Genomic DNA, 14218 nt, shown 5'->3' with positions numbered 1-14218 from the left:
TCATTGTGGACTTATTGGTCCCTTACCTAATCAAGGTAAATAATTTTATGGCTCAAATTGATTTCTTTACTAGCTTTTGTAATATAATATCTCCTATTCTATTTAATAGGACCAAATTTAATTAAAATTTCTTCCATGAATTTATAAATTTTTCAGGATGGTGTGATCTAAAGAACCTTGAAGTATTGGATGTGAGCAACAATGCACTTGAGGGGATGCTTCCTCGTTGTTTTAGTAACTTGACATCTCTTCGTGTGTTAGATGTTTCAAGAAACCATTTTCAAATTCTGCTGTCATTTGCACCATTTGCAAACCTTTCAAACCTCAAAGCCCTTTCGATTAATGAAAACAAGATGGTAATGGAATCTTCCTTTTATACCTCAATCCCAAAGTTCCAATTGGAAGTCATTAGATTGCCAAAGTGCATAGCATCTCAACAACTCAGTCGTAAATTTCCTACCTTCCTTTACTACCAATATGACTTGAGATATGTGGATCTTTCTCATAACAATCTCAGTGGAACTGTACCAACTTGGTTGCTAGAAAACAACACAAAGTTAGAAGATCTCATCTTGAAGGGTAATTCATTTACAGGTCCTCTCTCACTTTCGTCGGCTCTTATTTCTGATGTATCTTCAATTGACATATCTGAAAACAAATTACAAGGTCAAATTCCAACTGGTATATGTTCAACTTTTCCACATTTGAGTCGGTTATTCTTATCCAAGAATGCTTTTGAAGGTAATATCCTACTTTGTTTAAGTGGCATGAAGGACTTATCATTTTTAGATCTATCAGACAATCATTTGTATGGAAAAGTACCAGAAGAGTTGATCACGAAAGGCTCACTGACCATTTTGAGACTATCAAATAACAACCTCAGTGGAAATGTAGTTCCTGTGATTCTCAATGCAAAAGGGGTGCGGAATTTATATTTGGATGGAAACAATTTTTCAGGAGAGATGACAAATGTTGATGTGTCTACTTTTGAGTTTCCAAATTCACTAAGCGAAATTGATCTCAGTAACAACAAGTTGCATGGAAAGCTCCCAAGATGGATAGGGAATGCATCATTTTTGTGGAGATTAGATTTGTCCAACAATGGTTTTGAAGGTTCTATTCCAATGGAATTTTGCAAGTTGAATAGGTTGGAATTTTTGGATCTTTCTCAAAATAATTTATCTGGCTCTATACCATCATGTTTTAATCCACCATACATAGAGCATGTCCACCTCCACGGGAATAGACTGAGAGGCCCACTATCACTTGCTTTTTATAATAGCTCTTCAATAGTGACTTTAGATCTTAGAGGAAACAATTTGACAGGTAGTATTCCAAAATGGATTTACACGCTTTCTTCTTTGAGTGTTCTTCTCTTGAAATATAATCATTTTCATGGTAAAGTTCCTGTTGAGTTATGCAAGTTGCATTCTTTAAGCATCATAGATCTTTCTCAAAATATGTTTTCTGGTCCTATACCTTCTTGTTTGGGAAATTTATCTCTTCCAATGCAAACGAACAAGATTCTAGAAATTGAGTTCTATGGGCCATCTATAGAAGAGCATGAAACAACACTAAATTTTGGAATGGATTCTTACTATCCTACAAGCTATTTAGAAGAAGTAATAGAGTTCACAACAAAAAGTGGGTTCTATTCGTACAAGGGCGACATCCTTTCATATATGACCGGGATTGATTTATCTTGCAACAACTTAACTGGTCATATCCCACCAGAATTAGGGAACTTGAGTGAAATCCATTCTTTAAACCTTTCACACAATAAGTTGACCGGAGTTATACCCTCGTCATTTGCAAAACTTCATCAAATTGAGAGTTTGGACCTTTCTTACAACAACTTGAGTGGTGAAATCCCCAATCAGTTGGTAGAGTTGAACTCTTTGGAGGTTTTCAGTGTGGCATACAACAACTTGTCAGGTAGTATTCCCGAACCAAAAGCTCAATTTGGGACCTTTATTGAAAACAGTTATGAAGGAAACCCTTTTCTTTGTGGACCTATACTGCATAAAAGTTGTTCCAAAACCGATTCACCATCAACAATATCAACTGTATCAGAAGATAAAGGAGAAGATGGTTTGATAGATACTTATGATTTTTGTGTGAGCTTTTTGGTTTCTTATGTAGTTGTGTTGTTGACAATTTTTGTTGTCCTTTACATAAATCTATACTGGCGAAGAGCTTGGTTTTCTCTTGTTGGGAAATGCATTACCACCTGTCGCTACTCAAATGTGGGCAATTTTCTTACTTATCACATTTTCAAGCGATGTGTTTAGCTACTCAAATTGTGATTTGATTTCCACACCTAAATGTTTAATTATGCTAAGTTGAGCGATAATGAATATTTTGTTGATTTTTGCATTTTGAATAAAAGCTCTTTTATCTTATGGTTTTATCATTTTCAACCATCTATTTGTTTTTTCTTCTATGAAATTTAATATAAAATCATAATCCATTATTATGTATATGCAATATCTCTTTAAATTAAATTAAATTAAATTAACTGCCAAGCGTTCACTAGTGCATACTAAAAAGGAAATCTAATGTAAAATTAAATCAAACATACTACAGAATTGAATCTAAAACTGGAATATTTTAAAACCTCACAAACAATGCAATTCTTTATTCCTCTTTTCCTCTCAAGTTATTTTGTATCATGTTATATTTTACATAATTAATCGTATCATCAAATTTTAAAAAAAATTTAATATTTTGATATCATGTTCATATTATGCTTTAATTCACAATGTATTTTGTATAATATGTTATAACAATTCAATTTAAAAAACAAACAATTATCTTATTTTTGCATACCGTAATATACATTTACATGTTAATAATTCTTTGTACATAAATTTTGACATGTTCGTATATTCGAGTCATTATAATTTTATTATTTGTAATATGACATGTTTTACTTACCCTTAATATTGTGTCATGATAATTATAACTCGATTGGCAGTGTACCAAATATTTTCTAATAAAAAATAGTATTTTATTCTATTTACCAAATCTTTATCAACTTTATTTTCTCACCAACAAAACATACATTCAAAGTTCAAATAAGTTCCACACCCATTTTTTTACTGCAATACTCAAGAATATGCTCATCATCAGAAATCTGAAATATTCCACTCTAATTAACATTATGATTCTGTAAACAACAAAAAAGTGTGATACTTTTTTAAAGCTCTTTTTTTTTCTTTAATGAAATGGGATTGGTAAAAAATCCGCACATGTGTCGTGTGTGAAGGTGGTCAGGTTGTCTATTCATACTGTAATAAGTAGCTAATTATAGTTGATCCTACAAAATCAAAATTAATTCAGGTATCTATATATTCTGAAGACTGGACAGACCTTAGAAGCTCCTTCAAATTTGCTAGAACATGCCGTGGTCCTAAACTCTTTACACCGATGAAATTCAAAAGTTGCTCTATATCCTGCAATCACAGTAAAGATTATGCAAGCTTTTCAGAACGAATAACATAACAAGCAAAAGGCAATCAAAATACTGTGATCTCGATAATGTTCTTTGCCGAAAAGGAACATAAACATAACCTGAAAACATCAGTGAAGGCTCATCAGATTTGCTTAGCAACCTTACATACACATGTAAAAAGCTTTGCTTTGGGATGTATGGTGTGACTATCATCACAGTCTTTCCTAATTAGCTGATAACCCTATATCTAACATTTATCAGGGCTAAGCAAATTAACATACATAATGTAAAGGAATTTGACCATAAGATCCAACAGAAAACTTAATAAAAGGTAATCAACATAGAAAGTTAAAAGGCAATGCAAACTTATTACAATGATGCAAGTGGATCAAAAGAAAGCACTCTATAAGGAATTTGCATTTAAGGCATTGTAAACAGAAAAAAAAATAATAAAACTTTTTGGAAAGTATTTTCAAAGAGGAGACAAAAACAGGGTAGAAAAAATGTTTGGTCCTTCCTTTTTCTATTTCTACTGTGGTGAAAAAGCCTTTTTGGGTTAAAAGTGTTTTTACACTGCAGAAGTGTTTTTCCACTGCAGAAGTGATGAAGAACACATAGCTTTGTAGTCAAAAACCTACTGCTTTTGGCTTTTGCATTTCGAAGTGAAAATTATAAAAATACTCTTAGATTAATTTATATTTTATATATTATTATATTAAATTGTTAAATCTTATTTATTATTATATTTAATTTTTTTCAAAATATTTTATACATCATCAATTTTACAAATAATTTATATTAATTACTTTTAAAAGTTATATTTCATGTATCATTATATTAAATTATTTAAATATCATATAACATCACTAATTTTCTACTTTCTACCATCATGTCTAAAATAGACATTTTAACTTTCAACCGCAATTTTTGGCAGCAATGAACAACACTAAAAACTAACAAACACACTTTTCCGCACCACATTTCAAAAACACTTTTTTCTAAACGCACTTTTTAACTAGTCCTTAGTCTATCATGCATCAACTCTTCATTTTTCTTTAACTACCCATGTCCGACTTCGAACATGGATATGGAGATATGACCAAGTCACAGTGACATAGTTTTTAGTTATGGGGAATGGGATTCGAGTGCTGGACCTCCTTCTAGATGCATGGTGGGACTTCATCACTGTTGACACCATTTTTGGATGAAAACGGGGTCGACTTGGATTTAAAAAAAAGAATGAAAACGGGAGTCGCCACCAATCCTTTTTTGACGAGGTGTGATCGGGTCACCTCAAAAAAGTGGTTGTTTTTAATAAATGATTTAATTTTATTAAAACAACGATTTTGGTCTACGAAATTCAGAAAAATGAGTTCGGGAGCCGGTTACGCACGAGGAAGGATTAGCACCCTCGATACGCCCAAAATTGGTACCTAGTTGATTAATTAGTGTCTTAGTGTCGAAAATTAAAAATTTGAAGAGTTTAAAAAAAATACGATTCTTAAAAGAAAATCTGATATCGTGAATTGAAACATAAGATTCTCTTGTTCCGGAGGAATATCACATCCAGCACGTTAGGACACGATACTCTAAACCATCGAAACCAAGATCACCTTATAGTTTAATGAAACCATACTTTGAAGCTTTAAGAGGATATTTGGCTATTTAGTCAAACGAGAAATCGAAACCCAGCACGTTAGGGCACGTTTTCTCGAGTTTCCAAACGCGAAATATTGTCTTATTTAGAAAAATTTTCCTTTTGGTGTTTAGTGTCAATGCTTGACAAAACAATAACGAATACGACAAGGTGAGCAAAGTAAAGTGAGTAACAACAATGCAATAGGCAAAATGAAATGACGAGGCGATTACATAAACAAGGCATACAAATAAATAAATAGAACTAACATTTAAAAAAAAGCACAAGTGTACACGAATAAATAAACAAACACCAAATAACAATGATGACAATAAATACAATTATGTAAAAATATATATGCATATATAATTTAAGCCATAAAATAAGAAATATATATATTATAGAATATGAAAACATAGATAAATATATACATATATGTGTAAAAAATAATATTATAAAAAAAGGGTACGTATACATGTATAAAAAAAATAAATGTATTAACAATGAATATAATAAGGGTAAGAAAGCAAGTATATACACAATATATATGTAACGTGGTACTAAGGACATATATATATATACAATACAGTATTTAAAATAATATTTACGTAATACAAAATATAATATTAAAAGGTATATGTACATACGTAATATATAAATACATATATAATATAATGTTAAAATATTTACATAATACTAAAATATTTAGGTAATATATGCGTATATTGAAAACTAGTAATAATATTACCGAGGTATATACAAATATATCAAGTATATATACGTATTATAAATATATAAATATATAACAAAGCATAAACTAATAAAAATAATAAGAATAATAATAACGATAACATGGAATATAAAAGAAACAAACATAACATTAATAAAATATTAAAATAAAGTGAAATAAAAAAATTAAATATGAGAATATATATAGGTATACCCGTACATAATAAAAATATATACTAATACATAATAATAATAATGGTAATATAAAAATAACAAGGATATTTAATAAAGATATAAAATCAACAAAAAAAGGACTAAAATTGAATTAAAAACAAAGTTGTGGGGCCAATTTGAAATGAAAACAAAGAAAAGGGACTTAATTGTACGCGCGTGAAACGTTGGGGGACCGAAACAACAATTATTCCTTTCCTTTAAAACGCAGCACATTGGCGGGGACTAAATCGAAAAGCGCGAGAAATTATAGGGCCAAATTGAAAACCATAAAAAACTTAATTGTGAAGCATCAAAAAGCGGAAGGACTGCGCGCATAAATATCCCATTCAAATGAAAACACGCGGATCCTCTAGCGGGTCGGGTCGGATGGGTCGGGCATGGCCAAAACGACGTCGTTTTGGGGCTTAAGTGTAGCCCCCAAAACGACGTCGTTTTGGAGGACTATATAAGGCCTAAACTAACCAAAAAAATCATTTGGGGAGAGGGAAAGAAAAAAAAAAGAGAGAGGGAAGAGAGAAGGGAGAGAGAAGGGAGGGGAATCCGGCCAGGGGCCGGTCACCGGACGGCCACCGGAGGCTCGCCGGCGCCGGCGCCGGCCACCGCACGCGGTGGCCGGAAAAGGGAAAAAAATATTTTTTTTTATTTTTTTTGTTATTTGTTCTTGGTCTTAGAATATATAGATTTTAGGTTTATATTAACTTCAAAAATGTATAGATATGTATATAGAAATCGAAAAAAAAGTAACCTTTTCCGTTTGCCTTTCCTTTTTTCCGAATGCTTGCTATCTCAGAGATCTATGTATTTTTTTTTAAACTCTAACTTCTGTTTTTTTTGTATTCAAATGCCGAAAAAACCAACAAAAAAAAGAAGAAGAACCCCAAAGAAAAAACCCCCCGTTTCCGTTTTTCATTTCGGGTTTTATAACCCATTTTACATCCTTTTTCTATTATTCTATCCTGTTTTTTGTCTTGATCTTGCAGGGTATGGAGGTGCTGGTAGTGGAGGAGGAGCAGGTGGCCGACATGGTGGCATGGAGAGCTGGGCGTGGCAGACGAGGAGGCCACGCGAGGCATGCGGCGGCCAGCTAGGGTTTGCTGCTGAATTTTGCTGAAAAATGTTTTAGATTTTGGGCCATTTGGGCTTTAGGATTTTGATTTGTTTGGGTTTGAATTTTGGGTCAGAGTTTGGGTTTGTAAATGGGCTGTTACTTTTGGGTTTATTATTTTTATTTTGTTTTTGTTTTGCACTAGGCCCGGGCAAAATGGGCTCATACAGCTGCCCCTCTTTGCTCATTTTCGTGTAACGAGAATAGAGCAAAGACATCAAAAGGGCCAATTTTGCCCGGTCTTGCCGAGTCTTGACTTTTTGGTGCTCATCTTCTTCAAATAGCCTTATTCCAACCTGCCACGTCTTGTTGCTTCGATCCACTCTACTGCAACTTCAGATACGCCTTGTAGCTTCAATCTACTCTGCTATGACTCTATGGGGATGAGATTTGTGTTTTTAGTCTGCTCCACTACTGCTTAGGGAGATAAGACTGAATGTTGTTTTCTTCGATCTATTCCACTGTTGTCCAGGGAGATAGAACTACCAGCTTCAATGTACTCCACTGTAATCAGGGAGGTAAAATCTGCCATCTTCGATCTTCTTCGCTGCCAAATACCGGAAGGCAAGATCTGTAATCTTCGATCTACTTCACGCCAAATACATGAAGATAAGATCTGCTTTCTTCGATCTACTTCGCCACCAGTATGGGAAGACAAGATCTGCATCGTCAATCCACTTCCTACCAATATAGGAAGACCGGATCTGCTACCTTTGATCTACTTCACGCCAATACATGAAGACAAGATCTGCTTTCTGCAATCTACTTCGCCACCAATATGGGAAGACAAGATCTGCATCGTCAATCCACTTCCTACCAATATAGGAAGACCGGATCTGCTACCTTTGATCTACTTCACGCCAATACATGAAGACAAGATCTGCTTTCTGCAATCTACTTCGCCACCAATATGGGAAGACAAGATCTGCATCTTCGATCCACTTCCTACCAATATAGAAGATAGGATCTACTACCTTCGATCTACTTCACGCCGATACATGAAGACAAGATCTGCTTTCTGCAATCTACTTCGCCACCAATATGGGAAGACAAGATCTGCATCTTCGATCCACTTCCTACCAATATAGGAAGATAGGATCTGCTACCTTCGATCTACTTCACGCCGATACATGAAGACAAGATCTGCTTTCTGCAATCTACTTCGCCACCAATATGGGAAGACAAGATCTGCATCTTCGATCCACTTCCCACCAATATAGGAAGATAGGATCTGATATCTTCGATCTACTTCACGCCAATACATGAAGACAAGATCTGCTTTCTTCGGTCTACTTCACGCTAATGCATGAAGACAAGATCTGCTTTCTTCGATCTACTTCGCCACCAATATGGGAAGACAAGATCTGCATCTTCGATCCACTTCCTACCAATATAGGAAGATAGGATCTGATATCTTCGATCTACTTCACGCCAATACATGAAGACAAGATCTGCTTTCTTCGATCTACTTCACCACCAATATGGGAAGACAAGATCTGCCTCTTCGATCCACTTCCTACCAATATAGGAAGATAGGATCTGATATCTTCGATCTACTTCACGCCAATACATGAAGACAAGATCTGCTTTCTTCGATCTCAATCTATCCCACTGTAACTTCAGGGGTATAGGATTTGTTTCTTTAATCTGTTCTCTGGGGAACATGACCTGCAAAATCCATTTCATGGACCTATTTATGCCTAGTGTTTAGGATGACATGATCAGAATGGATCAAATGCTCCTAACTAGATGTGTATGTAGAATGTCATGAGAATGATCCATTTTTAATGCTTAGGTTGTCATTCCTCATTGTTCATCAAGGTTCTATCACTGATGTCTTCTTGTTCAGCCGGTACCTTTGACAGAAAACCTAAAGAAATAGATATAATTTGGACTATTCTTCCTCCAATGCTTCTAACCCTTAAGTTCGGTCAGCTCTAAACAACAGTCCTGTTTCAGGTCCTCGTGTTATTTAGAAACTTTCAGAGTAATATGCAGAACTCCTTCTGCATGTGTATTGTCAATCCATTAATCGTTATTTCAAAGAAGAATGCTTGAAAGATTATCAAAATGGACAAAATAAAATTTTGCTAAGAGCAAAGCTCGAAATGAACAAATCAATCAAGATAACAAATTTTGCTGATAAATGATGAAAAAGATCATCACAATGAATAAGATGGAATTTATTGAGAGCAGAGCTCTAAATGAACAAATAGCAAATTTTGCTAAGATGTAAATAAGATAAAAAAAAAGGTGCCCCAGATATCGCAGCGTGAGCTTCTCCGCACAAACTCTGTGTTTAGAAATCCTAAAAGACTTTGTTGATGCCCCAAGGTGTAGCATCTCTCCTTCTTGTTAATTCGGAGAAGACAAAACTATCTATGCCTCAACTTTGATCGAAAATTCGAATTGCCCATTCCTGGGTTTTCAATTCAAAACCCCTTTGGTCTCAAGGTGCCCTTTGCGGGTTTTCGCCTTGGCCTCTCCCCTTTTTTTTTTTTTTTTTTTTTTTAGGCAAAGTACCTCTTCACTGAATCCGAATTCACAGGATTGGGCAAGCTTTTGCCATCCATCCCAGTTAAAATTAATGCCCCTCCTGAAAAGGCCTTTTTTACTACATAAGGTCCCTCCCAGTTTGGCATCCACTTTCCTCTGAAGTCCTTTTGTATGGGAAGGATCTTCTTCAGTACCAAGTCCCCTTCATGGAAGTTTCTAGGACGAACTCTCTTATTGTAAGCTCGCATCATTCGTTTCTGGTACATTTGACCATGACGGATAGCTCTTAACCTCCTTTCTTCAATCAAGTTCAGCTGATCATATCGGGCTTGGACCCATTCTACTTCGTCTAACTTTAGTTCTGAAAAAACTCGGAGAGAGGGAATTTCAACCTCAATTGGTAGCACTGCCTCCATTCCATAAACCAAAGAGAATGGTGTTGCCCCGGTAGAAGTCCTGACGGACGTTCGATAAGCATAGAGGGCGAATGGCAACTTCTCGTGCCAATCTCTATAGGTTTCAGTCATTTTTCCCACAATCTTTTTGATATTTTTATTGGCTGCCTCCACCGCACCATTCATCTTCGGACGATATGGCGATGAGTTGTGGTGCTTGATCTTGAATTGATTACAAACCTCTGCTATCGTGCTATTATTCAAATTTAATGCGTTGTCTGATATGATCCTTTCAGGCATTCCATACCGACATATGATTTCCTTCTTTAAAAACTTGCTGACAGCTGTCTTTGTGACGTTGGCGTAAGAAGTAGCCTCTACCCACTTAGTAAAGTAGTCAATCACTACAAAAATGAAACGATGTCCGTTTGAAGCCTTTGGCGATATCGGCCCAATGACGTCCATGCCCCACATGGAGAAAGGCCATGGGGAAGTCATGACGTGAAGAGGTGATGGAGGCACATGAATTTTGTCTCCGTAAATCTGGCATTTATGGCACTTCTTAGCATACTTGATGCAGTCTCCTTCCATGGTAGACCAATAATATCCAAATCTCATGATCTGTCTGGCCATTGTGAAACCGTTAGCGTGTGTTCCACAAATACCATCATGGACTTCTTCCAAGATCTGCTTGGCCTCCACAGCGTCTACACATCTTAACAGCACCTGATCTTTTCCTCTTTTGTACAGGATTTCCCCATCTAAGACGTAACCATTGGCCAGCCTCCTCAACATTCTCTTGTCATTCTCAGTTGCTTGGTTCGGGTATTCACAATTTTTCACGTATCGCAATATGTCCTGATACCAAGGGTTGTCGTCCTTTTCTTCTTCCTCGTCAATATTACAACAGTGGGCTGGAGCATCATAAATGCTCATTTGGATAGGCTTCACATCCTCTGGTCTATTTACTTTGATCATGGAAGCCAATGTAGCTAAAGCGTCGGCCATCTGATTCTCGTCTCGTGGGAGATAACAAAAAGTGATGTCGTCAAACTCCTCAATCAATTCTAGGACTATCCTTCGGTAACTAATCAATTTAGGGTCTCTTGTTTCCCATTCGCCTTTGAGCTGATAAATTACCAATGCTGAATCCCCATATACCTCAAGTACCTTGATTTTGCGTTCCATAGCCGCGCGGATTCCCATGATACATGCTTCATATTCCGCCATGTTATTTGTGCAATCAAAATCTAGTTTACTGGTGAAAGGATAATGATCACCGTTTGGAGATACCAAGACTGCCCCAATCCCGTTGCCCATGGCATTTGAGGCTCCGTCAAAATTTAATTTCCAAGTATTGCCTTCTTGTGTGCTCGTTTCAGTAGTTGCCACATACATCAGATCCTCATTTGGGAAGTCAAAGTTCAAAGGCTCATAATCGTCCAGGGCTCTACTTGCTAGAAAATCTGCTATCGCGCTCCCTTTTACAGCCTTTTGATTCACATAGGTTATGTCAAATTCAGATAGTAGAATTTGCCATCGGGCCATCCTTCCGTTTAGAGCAGTTGACTCCATCATGTATTTCAGAGGGTCTAACTTTGAGATTAACCAAGTCGTATGGTACAACATGTATTGTCTCAATCTCCGAGTAGTCCAAACCAATGCGCAACATAATTTTTCAATTGCCGAATATCTCATTTGCATTCAGTGAACTTCTTACTGAGATAATAGATCGCTCTTTCTTTTCGTCCTGACTCATCATGTTGGCCGAGCACGCACCCCATGGAATTCTCAAATACTGCCAAGTATAGTATCAGTGGTTTGTCAGGGCAAGGTGGCACCAGTACTGGGGCGTTGGACAAGTAATGTTTAACTCTTTCGAAAGTTTCCTGGCACTCCTCATCCCATACACCTGGATTGTGTTTCCTAAGAAGGCGGAATATGGGGTCACATTTCTCAGTTAATTGTGAAATGAATCGAGCGATGTAATTCAGTCTTCCTAGGAAACCCCGCACTTCTTTTTGAGTACTTGGCGGAGGTAATTCTTGTATGGCCTTAACTTTGTCTGGGTCAATTTCAATTCCCTTTTCGCTGACTAAGAATCCTAGCAGTTTTCCTGATCTAGCCCCGAAAGTACACTTGGCTGGGTTAAGTTTTAGCTGGAACTTCCTTAACCTCAGAAACAGTTTTCTCAGAACTTGCACGTGTTCCTTTTCTGTTCTGGATTTTGCGATCATGTCATCAACATAAACTTCTATCTCTTTATGCATCATATCATGGAATAATGCTACTATGGCTCTCTGATATGTTGCTCCCGCATTTTTCAATCCAAAAGGCATCACTTTATAACAAAACGTCCCCCCACATCGTTATGAATGTGGTCTTTTCCCTGTCTTCAGAAAGCATCTTAATTTGGTTGTACCCGGAGAAACCATCCATGAAAGAGAACAGTGAGTATCCGGCCGTGTTGTCTACCATGGTATCGATATGAGGCAGTGGGAAATTATCTTTTGGGCTGGCTTTGTTCAAGTCTCTGTAGTCCACACACATTCGTACCTTCCCATCTTTCTTAGGAACAGGGACTATATTGGCTACCCATTCTGAGTATTTGACCACCTGTAAGAAACCAGCATCGAATTGCTTCTTGACTTCTTCCTTTATTTTTAGCAAGACATCAGGCCTCATCCTTCGAAGCTTTTGTTGGACTGGTTTGCATTCTTCCTTTATAGGCAATCGGTGCACCACAATATCAGTACTTAAACCTGGCATATCTTGGTAGGACCATGCGAAGACATCTTTAAATTCTTGAAGCAACTTAACAAGGTCTCGCCTTGTTTCCTTGGCAATGCAAGCGCCAACTTTTACCTCTCTACCCTCTTCTAAGATCACGACTTCTACTGATTCCTTATAGGGTAGAATTTGTTTTTCTTCTTCTTCCATCATTCTTAACAAATCCGGAGATAAAACGCTGTCTTGGTCACCTTCAAAATCTTGAGGATTATCTATACTCATGTCTTGCTCAAATAGAGACTCTGAATTAGTAACAGAGTCGCTCATCTCGTTGATATCTGAAGACCTGTTATTGGAACAAATGGAGGCCCAAATAAAAGAATCTAAGAATACTTGTATGCATACTATGATTATAAAGGGAATGAAAAGAATGAAAGAATATTTGCTCAAGATGAAACTGAATGATAAGTTTTCACTGAAATTAGATTTTGGACATGTGCCTTTTACAAAAGATTCTTATCACCCCCAGGCTTAGGGCAACAAGTGTTCTGAATATTACTCTGAATTAGTTCTAAATGTTACAGGGATCTCTTCTGCAGTCCAGTTATTCAAAACACTTCCAGGTTCGCAAGGACGAATGCCTGATAAATTCCTTTCCACCCTTTCTTCCGCGGATATGGCATTGATGTCCAACCTCTCAATCCTTCCTTCTGTAACCTCATCCTTCTCTTCAGGGTAGACAATTCCCTTGAAACAAAAGTCTTAGATATATGGGGAAAGGTCATCGGTCCCCACTTGACTTCTATCCCGCCCAAATGTGCTCTTCTCTTTTCTTCTTTTTCTCCATCTCTTTCCTCCTTTCCCTCGCATTAGGCTTATATCCCAAACCATAACGGTCCTGTTTGTTAACTAGGATCGGTACTCCAACCCTTCCCTGGAGGTATTTTCCCAATCCTCTTCCAGGCAATGCTCCATTTCCCATCGTTAGCTGTAAGCTCATTGACGTAGCTTTGGATATCTTAGGCTCTGGGATTTTGCTCATCTCGATGACAAATGTGGCATTTACGAATTCCAATGATCGGAATGAACATTCTATTGCTTCACTATCAGCCTCTATGTATGGCATATCATCGGTGACTGATGCAATGATGTCTTCTTCTGCACCTATAGTCACCAATCTACCCTCTATCACCAGCTTTAACTTTTGGTGAAGTGACGATGGTACAGCTCCTGCAGAATGGATCCAAGGCCTCCCCAATAGGCAATTGTAAGATGGTTTTATCCTTCCAAGTCCCTCTATTTTACTCATAGAGTATCTCGTTCTCCCTCCTTTTTCTTCTCTTCTTTTTATATTTATTGGATCCAGTACTGTTTTGAAGGGAATCATTGTCCGGTATCACCTTACGGCTGATGGGCTGTAATTCTGCGATTCCATCGAG

At 36.8% G+C, this 14218-nt stretch overlaps 1 protein-coding gene and 1 long non-coding RNA gene across 4 annotated transcripts in view; one reads left to right on the top strand and one right to left on the bottom strand.

Annotated features, from left to right (window-relative positions):
• LOC107943934 (receptor like protein 21) overlaps positions 1–14218 on the top strand; it is a 184041-nt gene that overhangs the window by 105636 nt on the left and 64187 nt on the right. The window lies entirely within an intron of this gene.
• Positions 3073–14218, bottom strand: part of LOC121214429 (uncharacterized) — a 92144-nt gene continuing 80998 nt past the window's right edge. The window contains exon 2 of the long non-coding RNA XR_005910036.1: positions 3073–3455. This is a non-coding gene — a long non-coding RNA (uncharacterized lncRNA). The remainder of the gene's footprint in view (positions 3456–14218) is intronic.

Source organism: Gossypium hirsutum, chromosome D02 (genome assembly GCF_007990345.1).
Source record: "Gossypium hirsutum isolate 1008001.06 chromosome D02, Gossypium_hirsutum_v2.1, whole genome shotgun sequence".
Taxonomy (NCBI): domain Eukaryota; kingdom Viridiplantae; phylum Streptophyta; class Magnoliopsida; order Malvales; family Malvaceae; genus Gossypium; species Gossypium hirsutum.
The sequence above is the reverse complement of the archived record's forward strand: the minus strand, read 5'-3'. Positions and strand labels throughout refer to the sequence as shown.